The sequence below is a fragment of the Tiliqua scincoides genome, chromosome 15, assembly GCF_035046505.1.
Source record: "Tiliqua scincoides isolate rTilSci1 chromosome 15, rTilSci1.hap2, whole genome shotgun sequence".
Classification (NCBI taxonomy): domain Eukaryota; kingdom Metazoa; phylum Chordata; class Lepidosauria; order Squamata; family Scincidae; genus Tiliqua; species Tiliqua scincoides.
In genome coordinates this window covers 2,265,967-2,276,232 of record NC_089835.1, presented here as the reverse complement: position 1 = coordinate 2,276,232, position 10,266 = coordinate 2,265,967, and the positions used below count along the sequence as shown (strand labels likewise).

General features: G+C 47.2%; 1 pseudogene; it reads right to left on the bottom strand.

The window, feature by feature from the left end:
- Window positions 1-1,078: 1,078 nt before the first annotated feature.
- Window positions 1,079-1,195, bottom strand: LOC136635368 (5S ribosomal RNA; annotated as a pseudogene).
- Between the last annotated feature and the right edge of the window lie 9,071 nt (window positions 1,196-10,266).

Sequence of the window (10,266 nt, the reverse complement as noted above, 5' to 3'; positions counted from 1 at the left end):
AATAATTACAGCCGCTGTCTGATGAGAAGGGGTGTGGAGGGGGAAATCTCAAAAATACGATCAGTTTCCAAAACACTTTAATTTTCACAAGTATCGAACTCTCTTCCACATGCACAGACCTTGCCGGGGCTGCGCGCACTCTGCTCTTGTAATGTCGAGTGCCTTGTTTTAAAAAGAAAAACATTCAACCCTTCAGGACTGGGAAGGGAAATCCAATTGCCTCCTCAAATGGGGGGGGGGAAGAGCTTTCCGTATCACTTAGAGGAGCTGAGAGCTCGGTTGGCTGGGGATAAAAGTGCTTTCCTAATGGCAGGAAATATTAAGATCCTAAAATGAAATTATATCCAAGTGCCTCCTGGATGTGGAGGTATGTGGAATGCACAGGAGGGCGTGATCATGAAGTCACAGGGCTAAGAGTTGCCTAGAGATCATCCAGCCCAATCATAGCCTGCCCTGGAGCAGGCAGGCCTGCTCCTCATCCAGAGCAGCGTTGGGGCTAATTCCTTCCCCTTACCCTGGGTAAAGCTGCAGCAACCCCAATGGGTCTACTCGGATCTGCACCACCTCAAGAGCTGGCACAAATTGGAGCAGCCTAGAGATGCTCCATGGTTGGCAACCTTCAGTCTCGAAAGACTATGGTATAAGCCTACAGCACCCGGTATTCCCAGGCGGTCTCCCATCCAAGTACTAACCAGGCCTGACCCTGCTTAGCTTCCGAGCTCATGGTATAAGCCTACAGCACCCGGTATTCCCAGGCGGTCTCCCATCCAAATACTAACCAGGCCTGACCCTGCTTAGCTTCCGAGATCATGGTATAAGCCTACAGCACCCGGTATTCCCAGGCGGTCTCCCATCCAAGTACTAACCAGGCCTGACCCTGCTTAGCTTCCGAGCTCATGGTATAAGCCTACAGCACCCGGTATTCCCAGGCGGTCTCCCATCCAAATACTAACCAGGCCTGACCCTGCTTAGCTTCCGAGATCATGGTATAAGCCTACAGCACCCGGTATTCCCAGGCGGTCTCCCATCCAAGCACTAACCAGGCCTGACCCTGCTTAGCTTCTGAGATCATGGTAGAAGCCTACAGCACCCGGTATTCCCAGGCGGTCTCCCATCCAAGTACTAACCAGGCCTGACCCTGCTTAGCTTCCAAGATCAGACAAGATTGGGCATGTGCAGGGTAACAGTTGCTGTCCAGGACTGGGGTAAGGATTCAGCATATGCCAGATCCTGGCCCCAGCCCCTGCTTACCTGCTACCGGCCCATCGGCCTACCTGCCCCCCCCAGACCCAGCTGGCACATCCTTACTGGTCTGCAGGCCCAATGGGGCTTGGGTCAGCCTCTGGAATCTGGCACACATCCTTGTGCTTGAATGGTGGCTCAAAAGTGCAAAAGCCACCAAACTGTTGGGCCGGCGCAAGAGACTGTCTCCATCTGGCTTGGTCTTGCCAAGCACAGATTGGCAGCTTCTAGCTCAGCACTGTCGAGCACTGTCTGGCAGCATTTTTCTAGGGTTCTTTCCTAGACACACTTAGATGTTTTGCAAAACAATGCAATAGCTACAAAACCTTGGGATACTTTTGAAAAAGGGAAAAAACTTTAATTTAAAAAAATTCGTTTGCAGATGTTCGTGGCCTGCTTCATTGCTATCTCTATAAGCTCAAGCAGAAACAATAGGATGGGGAATGAAAAAGTTGCATTGCTGTGACGCTGGTTTTTTGTGAAGTCCTTATGAGTTTCCAGCCTTGTGAGAAATTGGCAAAAGTCCCCAGTCCTTAATGCACAGAGATAATTCCTCGCGGAGATAACTTCCAAACGGTTCCCTCTCTTTTCACAATTATGAGAGTGGCTCCATTCATGCCAGGACTTTTGTTTTCTCATAACCTGAAGTGGCCTGTTTATTTCGGGAAGGCAGGCAATGCTGCTTCCTGCGCAAGCTCGGATCAAAACAACTTTATACATGAGAGAGACATTAGGCTAGAAATGGCTAAGCGGAGACCCTGCTCTATAGAAACAAAATTTGGAAAATGACTGTTAGTAGCGATTAGTGGCTCTCATGTGCTGTGCAAGGCAAGGACTGTGGGGGAGGAGAGTGAACATTCAGGGGGTGGATGGGATAATAACATTCATGCTGTGTTTTGCAAAGTGCTTCAATGACATTATTGAGATAAGTCCTTATAAGGTATGGTAAGGTTGATTTACCCCCATATTGCAGATGAGGAAAACTGAGGCTGAAGAGGATGGGCAGCCCAGCATGCGACGCTGCCACGGTGCCAAAAAGGCTACTGTGGCATCCAACATGAGCCACAGCAGCTCCTCAGCGGAAGGGGACTTTTGTCTCCTTCCCCCAGGTAAGGAAAGTAGCCCCATAATGGAGCTACTTGATTCTGCATTGGCTTTTGAGACCAGGATCCAGTGGAGCTGAGACCCGTCAGTCCTGCCCCACTCCCTCTCCCAACCCCCCATCCTCTTCCTGCCCCAGAATATCCCTCCTGCCTCCCCCCACACACCCACTCACTTCTCTGCCACCCAATAGTGTGAACTCTGCCCAGAGTGGGCTTGCACTGGGCCGGTTCTGGTGCTGGGCCCGCAGTAATAGTTGCAGACATACCTTATGACACATTTGTGATAATGTGTGCCAGCAGTAAACCAGCGTGCTGGGCTTTGGATTGGGCCTTCTTAGAGAGAGGGAGAAAAAGCATCACCACCTTTGCTTTGGTTATGCAGCGATGGCTGTTCATTTAGATCCCTTGGAAAAAGGAGTAGAGAAATCAGTGTGCGATGAGTCTGTCAAAGGCTACTACAAATTCCCTCTAAATTCAGGTTCACACAAGCCTGGCAAAGATGACATTTGAGACTGCACAACAACCAGCCTTTGCCTCTTGCAACGTGTGTCTTGGAGTTCCAGAAGCTGACTTGACATCCAGTCATGGAGCCCATGAGTCATGAGTGCCCCCCAGCAGCACTCAGTAATCGTGCCAATCTGAGGACCGCTCCCTGAGGGCCACCCTCCCAGAGGTACTCTGAAGGACGGGGAATCCACTCACAGCCTCCCCTGCCTTCAGAAGGCCTTGTAACTCAATTTTCAGCCCTCAGAATGCCTGGAGGGAGGCAGTGGACACTGGAGGGGGGGTAGAACTTCCAGCTGGGGGTGACACCCCTGGGGGTGTGCCCCAGAAAGGGCAATGGCCAGGAACACTACTGGTGTTCATAATGACACCATAATGACATCTCTCCCATTGGCTCTCCTTGGCTTGGCCTAGCTGGACCTGAATGTAAGGCTGACTATTTCCTGGTCTGCCTCACATCATCCTGCTTTTGTCATTCTCAGCTAGGACCTGCATGGTGAAGACCTTGCTCCAGACAACTGATTGACCCCAGCCCATCACAAATTCATCTGATGCTTATAAGAGCAAAAGGATGGTAAGGCCACACCTAGAGCATTGCATCCAGTTGTGGTCACCACATCTTAAAAAGTACATAGTTGAAATGGAGAAGGTGCAGAGGAGAGCAACCAGAATGATTCCTGGGTGGGGCACCACCCTTTTGAGAAAAGGCTGCAGCATTTGGGGCTCTTCAGTTGAGAAAAGGTGTCACCTAAGGGGGTGACATGATTGAGACATAAAAAATTATGCACAGGAAGGATAGAGTGGCTAGGTGGATGCTCTTTTCCCTCTTACCCAACACCGGAACCAGGGGACATTCACTAGAATTGAGTGTTGGAAGAGTTAGAACAGACAAAAGAAAAAGTATTTCTTTACCCAGTGTGTATTAGTCTGTGGAACTTCTTGCCACAGGATTTGGTGACAGTATCTGGCCTAGATGCCTTTAAAAGGAAATTGGACAGACTTCTGGAGGAAATACCCATCACAAGTTACAAGCTATGATGGATATGTGCAAGCTCCTGGTTTTAGAAGTGGCATACCTCAGAATGCCAAATGCAAGGGAAAGTACCAGGATGCAGGTCTGTTCTTGTCCTGTGTGCCTCCCTGAGACATCTGATGGTCCACTGTGATGGTCCCTGAGACATCTGATGGTCAGCTGATGGTCTGAGACATCTGAGACATCTGATAGTCCACTGTCCACAGGAAGCTGAACTAGATGGGCCTTTGGCCTAATCCTGCAGGGCTCTTCTTATGTAAGAAAGGCCTTGTTTGGTATTAAGGCAAATAGACCTCCCTCATATTTGTTCCCAGCACCTAATATTTAGTAGAATGCTTCCTTTGAACCTTGAGGTCCAGCAAGCTATCATGGCTTGTAGCCTTTGATAGTGCTATCTTGGAGGGAAAAGATAGCACTGGTTTATTGGTTGAGCACCTTTTTTCATGAAGAAAGTCCCAGGTTCAACTCCTGGGAGCATCTTCAGATACAACAGGGAAAGGCTGCTTGTCTGAATCCCTGGAGAGATGCTACCAGTCAGTGCTTGACAATGCTGAGATATCTAGACCAAGGGTCTGACTTGGTATCACAGCTTCATATGTTATTGGGAAGACTCCTTAGCTCAGTGGGGCACAATTGCTTTGAACGAGCAAAGTCTTGCTGAAAGAGTGCCCGTTGGTGAACTTGGGCTGCAATCCTATTTGTGCTTACCTGGGAGGAAACACAACTGAACTTAATTGGGCTTAACCTTAGAGTAAACATGAATTAAATTGAGCTATAAGTGGACTCAACAGAGGGCCATTTTGAATGAACACATCCAATTTGTTTCCAAAGTATCCAAACCAGTGACTGCCTTCCCATTTTGTGTTGGTGAATACCGTCATCAAATTATGCAGTGTTGGATTGTGGGAATTTATGTATGCAGCACTGAGTTCTGGGCTCGTAACCCATGCTCTCAACAGCGACACTAACTGCTGCAGTGGGACATGGGGATGCTACCTCCAACAGTGTCTACATACGAGTGATCCCCCCCAGTGCATTCCTCTCCCACCTACATCATCTTCAGCTGGACTCGGTTAGCCCAAATGGGATATCTTGGGAGGTCTGGCCTCCAGCGGAAACTGTTAATGGCGAACCCGGCTGCCAGTTTGCACCTTCCTTGCTGGAGCTCATCCAAGGCTGCCGTGAACACAAAAGGATTCATCACTCTCCAGCTGTCTTCAGACAGCAGAGTGAGCGCAGCGTTTGACAGGGGGAAAAATAATGACAGTGCCAGCATTTACTGTATCCGCAGTTCAGATTCAAAAAATGGGGAAAGGTGGGGATTGGGATTCACCGCTTCCTTGGGAAAGGAGCTCTGCGTCGTGGCCCTTTCCAAGCTCCATCAGGAAGGGGTGCCACTTACACTGTGAGCCAGATGGTCCCTGCATGGAAAGGGTGAGATCAACAGATGACGTTCCACTGAACTCCCCCCCCCCCCACTCCTGAGCATCTTGGCATCTCCTTGTCAATGTACCTGCTGCTCAATGAGAACATTCAAAGCAAACTTGGCATCTCTGCTTGCGCAAGGCATGCACTTGTTTATTTTCTTAAGAGAATTATATGTCCTCTTTTCATTTGTAAGTAAGACATTTGCACAATCATTTCCCTCCCCAGGTTTTGTTTCGGGTTAGTGGCTCTGGCCCACATCATTTTGGAAAGGCACAAAGCTTGAGAGTGTGTTGTCTGTTCAAAGGATGCTAGGAAGAGAGAGGACATTTGACCTTTGTGACTGTTCTCCCAACCTCTTCCATAACAGTCTAGTTCAGTGATTTTCAAAGTGGGCGCTAGCACCCCCCCAGGGGGCGATGGAAAGATCCAAGGGGGCGTTGAAAGTAAAATGGGCGTTAGGGGGGCGATGGGGACAAAGTGGGCGATAGGGGGGCAGTGACAGGTCAGGTCAGGTGAAAAACGCTGGCTGCCACCAAAAAAAAGGGGTTCCAGGCAGCCAGCGCTTGAATTTGGCGCGCTTTGTCCTTGCGCGCCTCTGATTTGTTTTTCTCTGCCTGGAGTCAATGAGCGGGAGAAGGAGGCTCCTCCCCCCTCACCGCTCAGAGCGCTCCAGACTTCTGAGGCAACAGCCTCGTGAGTGCTCTTCCCCTGCGCGCTTTGCCACCTGCCTCCCTGCTTGTGTGGCCACAGCCTCAACGCTGGTCATGGTGCCTGCCTGCTGCCTGTGTGGCCACAGCTGCTTGCCTCTGCAGCGGCGCTGTGCTGCCTGCCTGCCTGCCTGGGACCAACACAGCTCAGCAGCAGCCTTCTCCATTGATATCCAGGTAAAAGAGGAGAAGGAAGTATAAGTGTGCAATCCTGAGGCTGTCTACTCAGAAGTAAGTTCCATTATATCCAAGAAAGTGTCTTAAGGATTGCAGCCTCAATACATTACGTTAAAAACATTACTCATCCTACTTGTGTCTACTCATAAGTAAGGTCCATTACTCAGTTGGGCTCGCCCCCAGTCCAGCAATCTCCCCCTCCCAACCCCCCCTGCACCTGCAGCCTCTATCTCCCAGTCTGAGCCCCATCCCAGTTGTGTCTACTCAGAAGTAAGCCCCCTGAAATGAAGTGGCTTGGATTGCAGCCTAACTAGTCTTGCCCTCCCAACCCCTCTGGACCTGCCTGCACTGCCCCAAAGAAAATCCCGTCATGCATGCACCCCCCGCCCCAAGATAAAAAATATATGCAATATATTTATACATATTTATTTATAAATTTATACATATACAAGATGGTTGATGCTGGATGCAAAAAGGTTGGTTGCAAAGTTTGCTGCAAGTAGTGGTGTGTGATTTGCACAGGTGTTTCTTGACTTGGCCTGCTGGAGACTTCTGCAGACTCTGCAGAGAAGGTTGGTTGCAAAGTTTGCTGCAAATAGTGAGTGCCTGCTTTGCAAAGAATTTGCATATTCTTGTTCCAGAATAAAATATGGCTCCAACACGCAAACAAAAAAGAAGTGTAGGCAATACAGTGTGGAATATCTGAAATATGGATTTGTACCAGCACCAAATAACGAGCAGCAACCAATGTGCCTACTGTGTGAGGGAGTTTTTTCAAATGAAGCCATGAAACCTTCCAGGCTCCTACAACATTTGAAGAAGATGCACTCTGATAAAGCAGACGAAAACTTAGCATATTTTCAGTCACTTCGGGAACAATTACAGAAAAGGAAAAATATTGTAAATATGTTTGCTAGCAATCCAGTGATGGTTTGCGTGCATCATACAACATCTCATTGCTAATTGCTAGATCTGGTAAGCCTCATACAATTGGGGAACAGCTTATTCTGCCAGCAGTCAGTGAGGTTCTGCGCACAGTTCTACACAAGTCACCCGAACAAATTATTAAAGCTATTCCTCTCAGTGCTAACTCTGTTCAAAGAAGAGTGGATGAAATGGCTGAAAATATTGAAGACACATTGTGCAACATGCTTAGAACAATAGAATTTGGTTTACAATTAGATGAGTCCATTCTTCCAGGCAATCAATCTTTGCTTCTTGCTTATGTTCGTTTTGTCAAAGATGAAAGTTTGGTTCAAGAGCTGTTATTTGCAAGACAACTAGAAACAGATACAAAAGGGGAGTCAGTATTTCGTGTTGTTGAGACTTTTTTCAAGGAGAAAGATATCCCGCAAGGAAATGAGATTAGCCTTATTAAAGTCAAATCTGTCCTCTCCACGTTTCGCTCGAAGTTACAGTTGTTCAGACGTAACAGTTGCCCATCGTGAGCTCTTTCAGTTTCCGAGCCTCTCTGAATTAGAGAAGGAGAAGAGCATACCAGACGATAACCTACAAGTGTATTGTGCACACCTGGATGAGTTGCACAGAGACATGTCTGATAGATTTCAGGATCTTTTTTTGCTTCAGATACCAGACTGGGTGATAAATCCATTCCTAGATATCGGCAATGATGAAACAGGAATGGTAGAGGAAGAACTTATTTCACTCCAAAATGACATTGAGCTCAGGCCAAAGTTCAAACAGTCATATCAAGACTTTTGGTTACAAAAAAAAATTTTTTGACCGATACCCTGCACTGTGGAACAAAGTTAAGATGTACTTCATTGCTTTCCCTACATCATATTTAGTGGAGCGAGGCTTCAGTGCAGTCGCCTACCTACTTTCCAAGCAAAGAAACAGACTGAACATTATTGAACGTGGGGATCTAAGACTTTTCCTTAGTTCCTTCCAGCCAGATGTTGATAAGCTGATATCCCTACACCAAATACACCAAATACATCCATCCCATTAAACTTGTGAAGACAATGTAGTTGCAGAAGAGATGCAAATTTAGCTTTTTAAAAATGTTATTTATTAAAAATGTTAAATGTTATATATTTAACTTTAAATACTGTTTACTAGATTTATTTGTCAAACACATACGCTTTTTTTATAGTGTTGTATTACTTGTTTTGAATTTGCAGTAGACTATTAAGCAAAGAGGTGGGGGGCGCTAGGAATTTTTCCTGGATCTCAAGGGGGCGTTAGCCCGAAAAAGTTTGGGAACCGCTGGTCTAGTTTAATACAAGCCCACCTTCCCATCCGGTAACCAAAATAACGGCTTTTCTATATTACTCCCAAGTGGGCAATCATAAGAACATAAGAAGAGCCCTGTTGGATCATGCCAAAGACCCGTCTAGTCCAGCCCCATGTACCTCACAGTGGCCCACCTGATGCCTCCTGGGAGCACACAAGACACCTGTATCCTGTTGACACTCCCTTGCTTCAGGCATTCAGAGATAGCCTGCTTCTCATGACTTGTAACCTGTGATGGCTGTTCCTTCCATGAATCTGTCCAGTTCCCTTCTCAAGGCATCTAGGCTAGAAGCCATCACTGCATCCTGGGGCAGGGAGTTCCACAGATTAAGTACACACTGGATAAAGAAATATTTTCTTTGTCTGTTCTAACTCTCCTGCCTCACTCGGTCTGAGTGGCTGTCCCCTGGTTCTGGTGTTGTTCTGGTGTTCACCCCATGCATAATTTTATATGTCTCAATCATATCCTGCCTTGGGCAAGTTTTCTAGCCCCACGGTTTGTTTTGCTTCCATACCAGTTTGGACATAGGTCATTTCTGCCCCCACCCACTCCATCTGTTTGGGAAAGCTAGTCTATTGGCTATCACCTGGGACATGTCAATAAAGGACAAAATCACTAGCAAGACCAGAGAACATCTAGAGGAAACCAGGGAGTGCCCGCGCAGTCCCTCAGGGCTTGCTAGAGCAAGGGGAAATGAAGGGCCTCCTTTCTACACCAAAAGCATCACACCTTTGACGGGTGTTTGGCTTGGAGGTAGTGATGTTGTGCTAAGGACCTCCTTGACTCTTAACTTGGGATGCCTGAGATGTGCAGTTCCTGATGGCTGCCAGGCTGAAGCGTGTTCCTCGTATGGTCCCTTTCAAGTTACTGGACCCACTGCTGAGGGTGCAAGGTGACATTTTTGTTGTTGCATTGATCGAACTTGTGGCCCTTGTATGCGGCATGAAACGTTGCCACTTGTATGCAGCAATTACCCAGGTCAATGAAGTTACATTACATTGTTGGCAACCTTCAGTCTCGAAAGACTCTGGTATCGCGCTCTGAATGGTGGTTCTGGAACAGCGTCTAGTGTGGCTGAAAAGGCCACATTCGGGAGTGACAATCCCCTCAGTGAAGTTGAGGGTCAGAAAAACTTTTTGTTTTTCAAAATTTGTGGTGGTTTTATGGGAATTTGGGGCACTGATTCAAAAAATGGCATCGGCTTGGTTCTATCACATCTAGCTTCAGGATACAGCATAGCCCCATTAGTGAATGGCTCAAGCAGCTTCCTCATGAGGAAGTCTACGCCATGGCTTCCTCACAAGGAAGCTTCTTGAGCCATTCACTAAGGAGGCTATGTCTTATCTCTGAAACTAGATGTCATCGGGCAAAACTGATGCCATTTTGAAATTGGTGTCCCAAATTCATATAAAACCACCATAAATTTTGAGAAACAAAAAGTTTTTCTGACCCTCAACTTTGCAGGCCTGGGTAATTGCTGCATGCCCCAAGTAAACCCAGGAACAGGTCTAACTTTGAAGACAGCAAAATGTGAGTTGGCCTGTGTTATTAAAGGTGGTACAGTTAATAAAATGAGGAGAAGCCATTAATTAGATTAAAAGGATGACAGCAAGGAAAACGAGGAGAATGTCACATTCCAGTGCTCTTGAATCCCTTCTAAAGAGGAAGGGTGAATTTTCCGTGGTTCCTCTCTCAAGACAGGAGACATAGGAAGTCAACCCAGTTTGAAAAGTCAAGCGCAACCCATTAATTGCAGGAGAAATTGACATTTAAGCAGTCTTGCTCTGCAATCACTCAGAGTGAGGAGTCAGAATT